General features: G+C 45.5%; 1 protein-coding gene across 4 annotated transcripts in view; it reads right to left on the reverse strand.

The window, feature by feature from the left end:
* Positions 1 to 14,065, reverse strand: part of LOC136399232 (zinc finger protein 420-like) — a 96,568-nt gene that overhangs the window by 55,957 nt on the left and 26,546 nt on the right. For 3 of the 4 annotated variants that reach the window (XM_066374229.1, XM_066374226.1, XM_066374228.1), the window contains exon 1: positions 932 to 1,070. The exons of the other annotated variant lie outside the window; for it this stretch is intronic. The gene's annotated coding sequence lies outside the window, so the exon portion shown is untranslated. Of the gene's footprint in view, positions 1 to 931; positions 1,071 to 14,065 lie in introns of those variants that run through there. 4 annotated transcript variants of the gene reach the window in all.

The following is a 14,065-nucleotide window of genomic DNA, read 5'->3' on the forward strand; positions in this document are numbered from 1 at the left end:
TTCTCCCTTTTCTCTATTCCTGTCCCTACACCTGTTCCCTGAAACTCTTGAAACTTAATTCACCTTTAGTTGCTCTATCTTCCTGATCTGAGGGCTCCCATCTCTATACAGGTCTGTTTCTTCCTCCCGCCCATGCCTGCGTCCCGTTCGTCTTCCCTGCCCCCGCGCCCCCCCCCCCCCCCCGCCTCATCCCTAAACCCCCTTTCTGTCCCTACTCGCCCCCTCAGCTCTCCTCCTCTGAGCCACTCCCTCTTTCTGAAGTGCCCCGTCCTGCGCCCCCACTTCTGCTCCCCAGCCCCCTCCCTGCGCCCTTCTCTCCCGGCTCCTCCCTCTGTTCGGGGGTTTCTCCCCTTTCTTCCCCTCGCGCTCCTCTCCTGGGTTACTGTCACTCTCCCCGTCGCGGTCCCGTCCCGTCCCCCCCCCCCCGCACCCCCACGTTGCCGTCTTTTCATGGCCCCTCACTGACCTCTCCTCCCTTCCCGTGTCTCTCTGTCCCCTGACCCCTCCCAGCCCCGCTCTGCGCTTCCCCGGGGCCCCTTCGCTGTCGCCGCTCCCACGCAGCCTCCCCGCACGGGGCCGGGGGCTCTTCTGGGGACCCTCATTCTTGCCCGAATCCCCGCCCCACGGAGAGTGTGCTGTTCCTGGGCCTCTTATTAAATGGGGGGGGGGGGGTCTCAGGAGGTGGCCCGCAGGTCCCCAGGCTGGGCGGGAGGGGGGAAGGCAGGATGGCGCACAAAGGGTCTGAGTCTCTACATCCTAACATTTTAAATGGCGCGAGCCCCGGGAAGGTGACACGCAGGAGACCCGGCGGCAGGCAGTGTCCAGCGTCCCAGGCGGGAGGTGACCACCCTGGCGAAAGGGCCACAGACTCTCCCCGGAAAACAACACGGAGCCTCTGTACGGCAGCGTGTCACGGGGACCGCGCACTCACCGCTGTAGGAGGCTCGAGAGCCGGAATTTCAAAGTCTGAAGTGACCCTGAGGGTTCACGTGGGTAGGAATGTGGCGGGACATCTAGTTTAATCCAGAAAGATGGTCATCCGAGAATGCCCCGTGACCTCTGTTTCTTCACAGCCGCTTCCGGGTCTGTAAAAATCTGCGCATGCGCACCACCTCAAAAGCTGGGCGGGCCAGGGCGTGAGCGCTTACGCAATGGGCGGGAAGGGCAAACTGACCAGAACTGTGGGCGAGCAAGCGGAATGGAGGGATGAATGGAGCTCAGACTGGGAAGGCAGGACTGTGGCCTGGGCTCCCCTCTCCCTTGCTCTCATTCATTATAGCCTTTCCTTTTTCCTTGTGTTTGTCTTAAGGACATGATTACTCCTAAAATCTGTATGATTTTTTTTTTTTACAAAACCAATATTTTGTTGATCCTATAAGGATTCAATTTTGGATAAGATCTTGGCCACACACATAATATATTTAAGGCCCTGGCTGGTTGGCTCAGTGGTAAAGCGTCAGCCTGGTGTGCAGGAGTCCCGGGTTCGATTGCTGGCCAGGGCACACAGGAGAAGCTCCCATCTGCTTCTCCACCCCTCCCCCTCTCCTTCCTCTCTGTCTCTCTCTAACCCTCCCACAGCCAAGGCTCCATTGGAGCAAGGTTGGCCCGGGCGCTGGGGATGGCTCTGTGGCCTCTGCCTCAGGCGCTAGAATGGCTCTGGTTGCAACAGAGCAACGCCCCGATGGGCAGAGCATTGCCCCCTGGTGCGCGTGCCAGATGGATCCCAGTCAGGTGCATGCGGGAGTTTGACTGCCTCCCCGTTTCCAACTACAGAAAAATACAACAACAACAACAAAAAATATATATATATATAATATATATATATATTTGTTTTCTCTTAGATGTATATTGACTGATGTTTAGTAATGTTTCACTGAAAGTTAAATACATTGCCCTGTTTATTATATTCTAACATCTAGTATGAATTGTGATGCTCAATGAAGATACATCCTTCCTAAAATCCTTCCAAATTAATTATGTAATTTTTCTCTGAGTATAGTTGTGACATTTATTAATGAAGAATGGATCAAAACTGTCCCATCCTTATTGCAAAGGTTGCTTTTCACACTAGAAAGGATTCTTTCCAGTTGTGATGTGATAAGGTGCCAAGGAATTGCAAAAATTGTTAACAGTATTTTAAAAGGAAGAGTCAGGCCTCCTTACCCCTCCTCTCTGAAAAGAATAACAAGAAACAAAAAAGAGATTAAAGGGGCAAAAGTTAGTAACTAACTATAGTTCTCTGGAAGGACTGAGGCCACTACTCGCTAGACAGCAAAGAGGGTAAAACATCTGAAAACTTCCTCTTCCCCATCCTTAAGATCCTTTAGGAGACAATCTTTACATATCTTAATTAAAAATTCCTACACTAATTCTAACTCTTCATTCCCTCCTGGAGTCCTCAGAGTGACAAAGGGATCATGAGCCCACTCCCCTTGAAATGTTATAAAGTACCATACCCCAGATTCTGAAAGGCACCGTACCTCACTCCATCGGGTTTATGTAGAGACACCCAGTCCAGATGAATTTTGAAGAGTTTTATTAAAGAAGGAGATTTATTAAATATGCTGGCTGCATATGGCTGACATGGGGCAGCAGACCCAAATCGTGCAGTTTCCAATATATCTCAGGGGCCGGTTTACATACCCTTGATCATACATGGGCGGGGGAGAGCATCACGTCATGGCACAAGCTGACAACATTTGTTCAGGGGATACACAGAAACATTAAGACTTTCAAGGTAACACAATCAAAGGTGTTTACAAATCTTTCAGGGTTCATCTTCCCTCACTAGCCTAGAGGTATTTTACTCTCAAGATTCCAGGAAGGGGGAGGAACTACAATCAATGCAAGGTGGTTTCTCGGTTAACCTTTATTTTAGATTTAAAACTAAGTGGCCCATTGTTCTTGCAAGCAAGAAACTTCTACATTCTTCTCCCTCCCCTCCTCAAAGGAAGGACGGGACAGGAAGGCCTGACAGGAAAGCCTGACCTTTCCTCCCAGAATATCAATATTAATTTTTCAGCTTTTTGAGACTTGTTTGGAGGTTCTAGCAGGGGAGCACAGCTATTTGTATACCCTTGACCGAAGAACAGTCCTCTCCTTTATTGGGGAAAGTTGTCCTCTTCGACCGAGCATGCAGCTTTGGGAGGGATGCACATGGAGCGGTGAGGGAGCAAGTGGACACCTGCCTCGCCAGCCAGATCAGCCCAATCAACCCTGGTGATCAATGGGGTGACAGATGTCGCAGCCAGATCGCCCTCACATCCAAATTTTTAGCTTTTTGGTACCTTACAACAATCTCCACTGGTTTTATTTCCTAAGTCAGATCCTTGACTTAATTTACTGAAGAGCATAAGGCTATTTTGTAGAAATATTAACTTATAACATATAACAGATATTTAACAGACAGCATTAATAGCAATACAGTTCACTAAAGAAACAAATATTACTGATTAATTTCCTATAAACTGTACAAACCTTTTGCAACTTACATAAAATTAACTGGCTTTTATAACAATTTACTTTTAGTCAGAACTCTTAATTTTAAAACCTTTAACCTTTAGTGACAATTAAGTTGGTTTTCATTTTACCCTAGGTTCCCTTTTCCCTAAAGTGTGATTAAAAAAGGAGTCCTTAGTGAGTTTCTTTATTCTATAGCTGTACGTAGACCAACCAGCTTCCAGTTTGTGGTTGGAGTAGGGCACACTATCCTACCTTGGCAGCAGTGAAAGTTGTCAGGAGTACGGTGTGTGGACCCGTCCATGTGAGAGTCAGTCCTTGGGTGATGTACTGGATCTCCTTGCAATACTGGAATCACCTCTCAGAAGTCTTTTGAACAGTTTGCTGAGTAACCTGTAAATTCTGCAAGTACTTAAGGAAGGAGTGGTTATATTTCCTTTATTATTTGATTTATCCATTTTTCTTGCCCTGAGACTTTGGGGCCTGTGGGCCCAATGTAACGTCAAATTAGTTCCTAATTAATATTGGATTCCTTTCCTACCAGCTTTGAGACTGTGGATATAAATGCAGGCCTAATACTAGAATGGGCAAACTAAACCTGGAAAGAATTCTATATAGCAACTTCCTAACAACTGTCACTGTAGCCTGTTTTAGAAGGAAAAGCTTTTATTTATTTTTCAATTATTTTATTAGTCTATTTTTAAATGTTTACCTGGGAAAATTCCTTTCCCCTGTTTCTTTTTATAATTTCCTTATTTTGCTTATTATTCACTTGGACACAAATTAAATACTCAGATATTATGCCTTCTGTAATAGATTCTAAGTTTGGCTTCTCTAATTACCCTTTTCCTGTTGGCAAAATCTTTTTCTAATTGGTTTTGAATAAATCTTTGGCAATAAGGGTCCCAAAACCCCACTAGTTTTGGTGGCATCTTACTAATTTGAATTACTATTTTCCAATTTTCAGGCAGACTGGAAATATATACATAATAAACAATAAAATTAAAATAGCTAATGTTAACAAATACTATACCAAGTGTCCTAATACAATAAAGTGACTAAAGCCTATTAGATTATTAAACAAAAACAAAGTTCTAACAATAGAATAGGATTCAAAATAAAATTCTTACAGTCACAAATGTTCTTAACATGTTAATGTAATTGCACTAAGTCTATGTTGACACTACTACTGCTTCATATTATTTGCAAATGTAACTTAATTTTACTTTAGTCTGAGAAATGTCCCAAAGAGCAGGAGTCACATATATCCAGGAAAAGTTTATAAGGCACTGGAACTGTGGTCATATTTCTACACTTTGCAGCTAGAGTCTAAGTTCTAATGACCACTGCTCTTAACTGGAATTAGGAGCAGGTCCCAGCCTACAATAGGCATGGGGGCATTGAGACAAGAGGAATAAAGGTGACACTATACATTAAACAAAGTATCAGAAATCAGACTGTCAATACCCACAGTAGAGATCTTCGAGGGATAAATAAAACTCGAATATTAAGCAAGGCATAGTAAATGGCCCTCGTGTTTACAAGAAATTAGATTAGTTTACCTGCTATTTGGAAGAAATATAACTTAGGCTCGTAAATGGTGACATGAGATGGGGCCAACGACTTTGGGTACCTTTAGCCTTCTGTGGCAAGCAGGCTGGGCAAGGTCAGGTCACAGGTAGCTGGATTAGGGCTGGAAGAGACTAAACCCTCCCTCTGTGGAGCAAGGGGGAAGCTTACCTTCTCATGTCCTGTTTTCTCCCACAGCAAAGGCATGTCCTCTGGTGGGGCCAAGAAGCCTGGCAGGCTTTAGCTCGATGACCTTCCTTTCCATTCTTGAAGCAGGGCCCTGATGGAATCCTATGAAGCCCCTTCAGGGTGCTGGAGCCTTTAGGGTATATGCCAAGAACTGGTATTTTCCTAATCTCTTTTGGGCTCTATTTGCCTTTCCTGTTATTATGTTGGTCATTATAGATCTTAAAAGCCATGCTCAGAAGATCTCACTGAGGGGCTTGAGGGTCCTTATCTGTTTATATAAACTCTTGGAAAAAGACAAAAACAATGTTATTAGCTGGATCAAATAAAAGGGGGCAAAAGCTTACAAGAGAAACAGGTTAGTTTGGTGTCTCCTTTAGAATTCCAGAGTCTCTCCACTGCTGAATAACTCAGTACATTAGTATTCAAAAGAAATTTCAAACAAAGAGCATGATAAAAATAGATTTGCAGGAGTTCCAGGATATGACTCCTTTTCTTATATTACTTAGCACTGAACAATATTGTTTCAAAATGGTAATAAACTAAACATTACATAAAAAGACATTAACAGTTCCTAATATTTAAACCAAGACTTCAATATTACAGAGCTATAAAACCTTAAATAAAAAGGATTAACAAAAGGCCTTTGAAATAACATATATATATTTCTAACATGGAAAATACTTTTCCACAATAGTGGGGGAACCATAAGTACCACTCCTAACCCAGTGGTTGGAAAACCTATTAGTTAATAGAGCCAATTATTAACAGTACAATAACTGAAATTTCTTCTGAGAGCCAAATTTTAAATTTAAACTATATAGGTAGGCACATTCCCTACTGAGGCAGCGCCTACATGTGGCACTCCATTGGAGAGCTATACTCAAAGGGCAAAAGGCCTTATGTGGTCCACTAGCTGTTTACGGGTAGCAGTTTGCCAACCAGGGTTCTTAGGAAAGGGGGAAGAGGAAGAGGCCTCCGACGTGCCTGTCCCTTTTGCATGACCCGAGGCTAGCTGAACCCCAGCCTGGCCAAGCGCAAGATGACAGTGGCAGTGAGGCTTCGGGCTTAGTTCCAAAGCAGCGCCTCACCTTCCCAGGGCTCCTGTTCTCTCTTTCTCCACAGCCAGTTTAGGGACACAGTTGCCATGAGAGAGGTAGCGCGGACAGGCGGGCATTTGGACCTAGCATTTCCAAAAGCCAAGCCAATTTTTATTCCCTTCTCTCGGCAGCTGTCTAGCTTTATTTCTTAAAACAAAAGCAACAGATTAAAATATAATTTTTACAAATTTACCCTCTTAAGAGTGGGCTGCTTTAGCCTATGAGGTTTCCAATTTTCCTGCAAGTCCCTGAAAATTCTTTTTACAATTTTTATTACTGTGGCTAATGCAGTGGGTCTTCCTTATTTCTGCTGTTACTATAGGCTTCTGGAGGTTTAATGAAAATGAGCCTTGGCCCCTTTAGTCCTCAAGATTTAGGACCTAGAACTTCCCTTGGCTGCTCTTAGTATGGGACATTTAATTTTCCAATGTCCTTCTTTCTTGCAATACGCACATTGATTTCTTCCCAAGGGAGCCCTAGTTCCCCTCGAATCGCTTCCTTCCTCTTGTTCTGTATTTTGCTCCCATGGGGCCCCTTATCCTTAAAATAGTTTGCCTCTTGGAGTGCTGCTACTACTACTTCAGCTATCCTTTTATCCTGTTTTACCTCAATTGTCTCCCTATTATGAAAAACTTTCTGAGCTATTGAAATTAACTGGGACTTACTCATGCCCTCAAACCCTTCTAGGCTTTGAAATTTCTTTTTAATATCTGGGGCTGACTAAGTCACGAAATCCAAATTAATAGCCACGCTGTTTTTGGCAGCATCCAGGTCTATGGGGATATACACCCGGTATGCTTCACAAAAGCGTTCAAAAAATGCGGCGGGGGATTTCTGCGGATCCTGGATAATTCCAGCAACCTTCAAGAGGTTGGTGGGCTTTAGTGGCTGCAGCCACTAAGAGATACTGGTGAGCCCTGGCCGGTTGGCTCAGTGGTAGAGCGTTGGCCTGGCATGCAGAAGTCCTGGGTTCGATTTCCGGCCAGGGCACACAGGAGAAGCGCCCATTTGCTTCTCCACCCCTCCCCCTCTCCTTCCTCTCTGTCTCTCTCTTCCCCTCCTGCAGCCAAGGCTCCATTGGAGCAAAGATGGCCCGGGCACTGGGGATGGCTCCTTGGCCTCTGCCCCAGGTGCTAGAGTGGCTCTGGTCGTGACAGAGCGACGCCCCGGAGGAGCAGAGCATCGCCCCCTGGTGGGCAGAGCGTTGTCCTGGTGGGCGTGCCGGGTGGATCCCGGTTGGGCGCATGCGGGAGTCTGTCTGACTGTCTCTCCCCGTTTCCAGCTTCAGAAAAATACAAAAAAAAAAAAAAAAAAGATACTGGTGAAAAGCGGCCAATGAGGTTTTTTCCTCCTGGGAGTTGTGACCCCATTTAGGTCTAGTGGAGGGGAAAGCCGCTTCGATGCGGTCCCTATTTTCCCCTATTGATCCTCCTTTTGGCCCTAGGACTGCCTTTTCACCTTCCTGTCTAATTCTGCCCCTCTCTTCTGAAGTGAACAGGGTATTTAATAGTTGCTGGCAGTCTTTCCAGGTAGGTCTATGAGTTTTCAGGACAGATTCTATAAGCCCTATCAGAACTTGAGGCTTCTCCGATAATGGGGGATTTTGGCTTTTCCAATTATATAGATCACTGGTGGAGAATGGGACATACACAAGGAAGGAAGGGCCGTTCCTCATAGTCGGGATCAGTTCCCAAAGGGGGGGCTTCCCTGAGTGGCAGGATAGGATCCCTTCCCTGCCTGTACTCCGATCCACTCCGGGTGTGGGGAGGGGATGTAGCAGTGGAAGTTATAGCCTCCTCTTGTAGCTGCTGTGTAGACTCAGGGGCTCTAGCTTTTAACATAATGGAGGGTGACAGTTCAGTTTCCTCAGGAGGCTCTGTAAGAACGGGAAGTCCTGGGGCATTTTTTGATTTTTTTTATTTTTCTGAAGCTGGAAACAGGGAGAGACAGTCAGACAGACTCCCGCATGCGCCCATCTGGGATCCACCCCGCACGCCCACCAGGGGCAATGCTCTGCCCATCCTGGGCGTCGCCATGTTGCGACCAGAGCCACTCTAGCGCCCGAGGCAGAGGCCACAGAGCCATCCCCAGCACCCGGGCCATCCTTGCTCCAATGGAGCCCCGGCTGCGGGAGGGGAAGAGAGAGACAGAGAGGAAAGCGCGGCAGAGGGGTGGAGAAGCAAATGGGCGCTTCTCCTGTGTGCCCTGGCCGGGAATCGAACCCGGGTCCTCCGCACGCTAGGTCGACGCTCTACCGCTGAGCCAACCAGCCAGGGCCCCTGGGGCATTTTTTATATTCTCTTCTTGATGTAAACTTAAATCTGGCCTGACTAGGAAAACGTGGCACTCTCTCTGTATTGAGCAAGCCTTTAGCCATTGTGGCAGATTTACATTTTTTCTTTAATTTTTTATTTATTTATTCATTTTAGAGAGGAGAGGGAGAGACAGAGAGAGAGAGAGAGAGAGAGAGAGGAGAGACAAAGAGAGAGAAGGGGGGAGGAGCTGGAAGCATCAACTCCCATATGTGCCTTGACCAGGCAAGCCCAGGGTTTCGAACCGGCAACCTCAGCATTTCCAGGTCGACGCTTTATCCACTGCGCCACCACAGGTCAGGCCATTGTGGCAGATTTAAAGTTAAATTTGGCTATTGATCAATGTATAGAAACTGACCAGGACAGCCTGGATTCCCAGTCACGATATTCCAGACTGCCCTTATTATCTGGGGATTAAAGGTTCCAATCAATGGCCACTTAAACCCAAAACTAGGCCATTCTGATTCACAGAGAGTGCAAAGCTGAGCCAACCGGCCAGGGCCCCTGGGGCATTTTTTATATTCTCTTCTTGATGTAAACTTAAATCTGGCCTGACTAGGACTCTTCTCTTGGACCATTTAATTCCATACCCACGGTTGTCTTCATAAGCTTCTTGAAAGTGCTTTGAAAGACAACCTAATGGGGTCTTCTGTGAACTGGCCCCTCCTCCCATATTTAATAGCTAAGGCTGCTAATTACAAAATTAAAACTACTTCAGAAAACTCCAGAAATTAGTGTCTAATAAAAACAAGAAAGATAAGAGAGATAGTTAACTAGCACCCGGAATAAAAGGGTGTTTAGCTATAGAGGTATTAATTATTACACTAAACGAAGGGAAGAAGCCTACAGAAGAGAATAATTTCTTCAGGGGAGGAACCAGACAGAGCACCCTGAAGCTAGAATTCGAGAACAAAGAGAACCACTTAAGATTGCTTTTTAGTCAGAAGCTTCTAATTTTGACACAAAAGACTCAAGCCAGGCCTTAAAAACAGACACATTTAAACATTAAACAAAGGATTTATACAAACACAAACTGATAGATACATGAATTTACCAGAAATTCCAACTGCTCTTTGGTTGTTCTGCCTGGCTGCCCGACCTCACCCTTACTTAATGGAAAATCGCCCCTGAGGCAGAAGAGTTCCAGGAAGCTGATCAACTGCCCCAAGAAAGAGCATTCCAGAAAGCTGAAACCTTAAAACCGCAGAAGGGAACATACCAGAACTTCTGATTCAGTACCCCCTCAGGTTCTCCCAAACCCTATAAAATTCACCTCATAGTCTGTAACCAGTGCCTTCTCCCTGGAGAAGTGCCCAGCAGGGTTCCTTTCTTTCTTTCAATAAAGCCTGTTACTCTGGTCTTTCGGACTCCCATGGATTCCAACATTTGGTGCCGAAACCCAGGACAGGGTACTAACTGCCTGGACGATCCCTCTTTGCCGTCCAAACTTACAACCAGGGAAGCAATGGGCATCGGCAGCTCGTCCTGGGCTTACTCCCTGATTCTGTCTGGACATGTAATTGTAGGTTGATTGGCCAGCAATCTGTCCCTGTCCCGAACCCCTGCCAGACCAGAAGGTAAGGAGTTTCTCCTTCCCCTTCCCTGGTTGGCCTCCAAATTTCTCTCTCAAAACACCTCTTCCTGGTCAGACAGTTGTTTTTTTTTTTAAAGCTTAGGGTTTTTTTTTTTTAATTTATTCATTTTAGAGAGGAGAGAGAGTTAGAGAGAGAGAGAGAGAGAGAAAGGGGGGAGGAGCAGGAAGCATCAACTCCCATATATGCCTTGACCAGGCAAGCCCAGGGTTTTGAACCGGTGACCTCAGCATTCCAGGTCAACACTTTATCCACTGCGCCACCACAGGTCAGGCCAGACGGTTTGACTTTGCACCCCATATCTATGAGTGGTCTGCCTCTACTCCTTTACTAGACTTCTACGAAAGTCTAGGCGTGCCTAGCCAGGCCCCTCTCCGACATCCTGGGATCTCAGCCTTGGAGTGACGACCTCCTGTCTGAGACTCTCTTTCTATGGAGATTTTCTCCCCTAGGAACTGTGACTGAAGGCAGGGACGACCCCTTCTCTCACCAATCTCCTCTACTGTGGGCTCCTCTAAGTCCAAACTGTTCAGCCAGGCTCCCCTCGGCTGTGTACTACTCCTCTACTCCTTTGGGATTACTCCTTCGGGATGCCTCTTAAAAAATCTGACTTCAAGCCAAAAACAAAACAAAACAAAACAAAAACACACTAATACTGCCTGGCCACAATATAAATTAGACAATGACTCCCATTGGCCAGAGAATGGAACCTTTGATAATAATATCCAAAGAGATCTTGACAATTTCTGCCATCGGACTGGGAAGGTCTCAGAGATTCCTTACATTCAGGCTTCCTTCTACCTTCGCCCCTGTCCTTAATTTCTGTGCTGCTTGTTCTGCACACAGGACATTTTTGGCCAAAGAAACCTCACCTAAAGCCTCCGCTCCTAATCTTTCCTTCTCCACAGACTCCCAACTCTCTCCTCTTCCTGCTTGACCCCCAGGGGCGCCCCTCTCTTTGGACCCCTCTCTGGTCCCTCTGCGGACCTCTTCCACTCAAGTCTCTTCCCTCCAGAAAGCCCCCTCCCTTCACAGGATCCTGTTTCTCATTCACTTACAAATACCAGTCTTTCTTTCTCCTCCCCTGCGGGCCAGGGGCCCCTCCCTTTTCCACTGTGTTTTTAAACCCTCCTCCCTCCTTACAGAAGGGTGGCTCTGTCTCTTTTTCTTATTTAACCCATTCCCCCTCCCCACAGGCTTTGGCTACAGCTATGCCCTTTCCCCCCTCATCCTCTCCCCTCTTCTCAGAGCTCTAAATCTTTTTAACTCCTCTAACCACGTGGCACCACCACCAGCACTTTAACCACCTCATCCTCCTCCTGCTCCTCCTGCAAATTCTGACCCTCCTTCTATCTATCCAGCTGTTCACACTGTCCATCCGTCTGCTTTCTCTCTTCCTCCCCTCTATGCTGACAACTCCCTGCCATCTCGAAAAGCTTAAAAAGGCAGAGTTGTCTATTAAGCTGTGTAAGTAATCTGTCTTGTCTCTTTGTTTGTCAGAAAGTATCTCTAGTATAATTTTAATTGAAACAAGTAAAGCACACTCATTTAAATTCCTTAATTCGCCTGACCTGTGGTGGTGCAGTGGATAAAGCGTTGATCTGGAAATGCTGAGGTTGCTGGTTCGAAACCCTGGGCTTGCCTGGTCAAGGCACATATGGGAGTTGATGCTTCCAGCTCCTCCCCCCTTTCTCTCTCTCTGTCTCTCTCTCTCTCCTCTCTAAAAATGAATAAATAAATAAAAAAATTGAAGAAAAAAAAATTCCTTAATTCATAATTTGTATGTGAAGTCTTTGTTTAATGTGTAACTGTGTCTGTTTCTAAGGCCTTAAACCAATAATTACCCACCTCTTAAATCAAGGCTTACTCATCCCCATGGACTCTCCCTGCAATACCCTCATCCTTCCTGTTCGAAAACCTTCTGGGTCTTATCAGCTCATACAAGATTTACACCTAATCAATGAGGCGGTAGTTCCCCTCCATCCAGTAGTCCCTAATCTCTACAGGTTACTGTCACACATTCCCTTAAACACCACTCATTTCATGGTCCTAGACCTCAAGAATGCCTTCTTTACCATTCCTCTACACCCTGATTCTTACTTTCTGTTTACCTTTATTTAAACTGACCTGGACACTAAACAGCCCAGAAACTTACATGGACTGTCTTAACCCAGGGGTTCAGAAACAGCCCACACCTGTTTGGGCAGGCACTAGCTCAGGATTTAGCACCATGTAATCTCAAAACTAGTACTCTCTTACAATATGTAAATAACCTACTCCTCTGAAGCCCCTCCCTGCCTGCCTCAAGGAGACACAACGCCACCCTTCTTAACCTCCTCACCATGAAGTGATATCGTGTCTTCTCTGCTAAGGCTCCACTTCACTCTTAATCCGTAGTCTATCTGGGCATCGCCTTAACCCCCACCATCTGAGGTCTCACCCTAGATTGAACTCAGAGCCTCTGCAGTCTCCAACCACCTATCATCGCATATCAAATCCTTTCTTTCCTCGGTCTAATAGGCTTCTTTAGACACTGGATTCCCAATTTTGCTCTCTTAGTCAATCCCCTCTGTGAGAAAAAGAAAAGAAAATGTAAACATACAAGACTACCTCAAAGTAAAGGTTTTCTTTCTTTCTTTTTTTAAGTTAAAGGAGGTGAGATAGACAGACTCCTGTATGCACCTTGACCAGGATCCACCCAGCAACTCCTGTCTGGGGCCGATGCTCGAATCAACTGAGCTATCCTCGCGCCTGGGACTGATGCTCAGACAAATTGAGCCACAGGCCGCAGGAGGGAAAGAGGGGAGAAGGGGGAGAAGGAGAGAAGCAGATGGTCACTTCTCATGTGTGCCCTGACCAAGAATCCAACCTGGGATGCCTGTATGCTAGGCTTACGCTCTATCTTCTGAGCCAACTGGCCGGGGCAAACTAAAAATTTTCAAAACAAAGAGAAAAACTATTGAGTGAGGGAAGATATTTGCCAATGATACATGTGATAATAGTTAATACCCAAAATTTATATAAGCTTATACACTTTAACACTAAAAAAAGTCAAACAGTTCAAGTAAAAAATGGGCAGAGGACCTGAATAGACACTTCTCCAAAAAAAGACATACATATGGCCAACAGACATGTAAAAAAATGCTCAAAGTAACTAATCCTCATAGAGATGCAAATTCAACTACAATCAGATAACACCTCACATCTGTCAAAATGCCTCTCACCAATAAAGCAAAAACCAAGTATTGGGGAGGATGAGGGTAAAGGGGACCTTCTGCACTATTGGTAAGACTACATTTGTGCAGCCACTATAGAAACAACGTGGAGGTTCTTCAAAAATTAAAAACGGCCTTGGCCAGGTAGCTCAGTTGGTTACAGTGTCATTCTGATATGCCAAGATTCTGGGTTCAATCCCTAGTCAGGACATATATAAGAATTAACCAATGACCCTGGCCATATAGCTCAGTTGGTTGGAGCAGGGGTAGTCAACCTTTTTATACCTACCACCCACTTTTGTATCTCTGTTAGTAGTGAAATTTTCTAACTGCCCACTGGTTCCACAGTAATGGTGATTTATAAAGTAGGGAAGTAACTTTACCTTATAAAATTTATAAAGCAGAGTTACAGCAAGTTAAAGCGTATAATTACTTACCAAGTACTTTATGTCAGATTTTTGCTAAGTGTGGCAGAATAAATCTTTATAAAACAAGTTACTATAGTTAAATCTATCTTTTTATTTATACTTTGGTTGCTCTGCTACCGCCCACCATGAAAGCTGGAACGCCCACTAGTGGGGGGTAGAGACCAGGTTGACTACCACTGGGTTGAAGCATCATCCCAATGCACC

The sequence above is a fragment of the Saccopteryx leptura genome, chromosome 3 (assembly GCF_036850995.1).
Source record: "Saccopteryx leptura isolate mSacLep1 chromosome 3, mSacLep1_pri_phased_curated, whole genome shotgun sequence".
NCBI classification, from domain to species: Eukaryota; Metazoa; Chordata; class Mammalia; order Chiroptera; family Emballonuridae; genus Saccopteryx; species Saccopteryx leptura.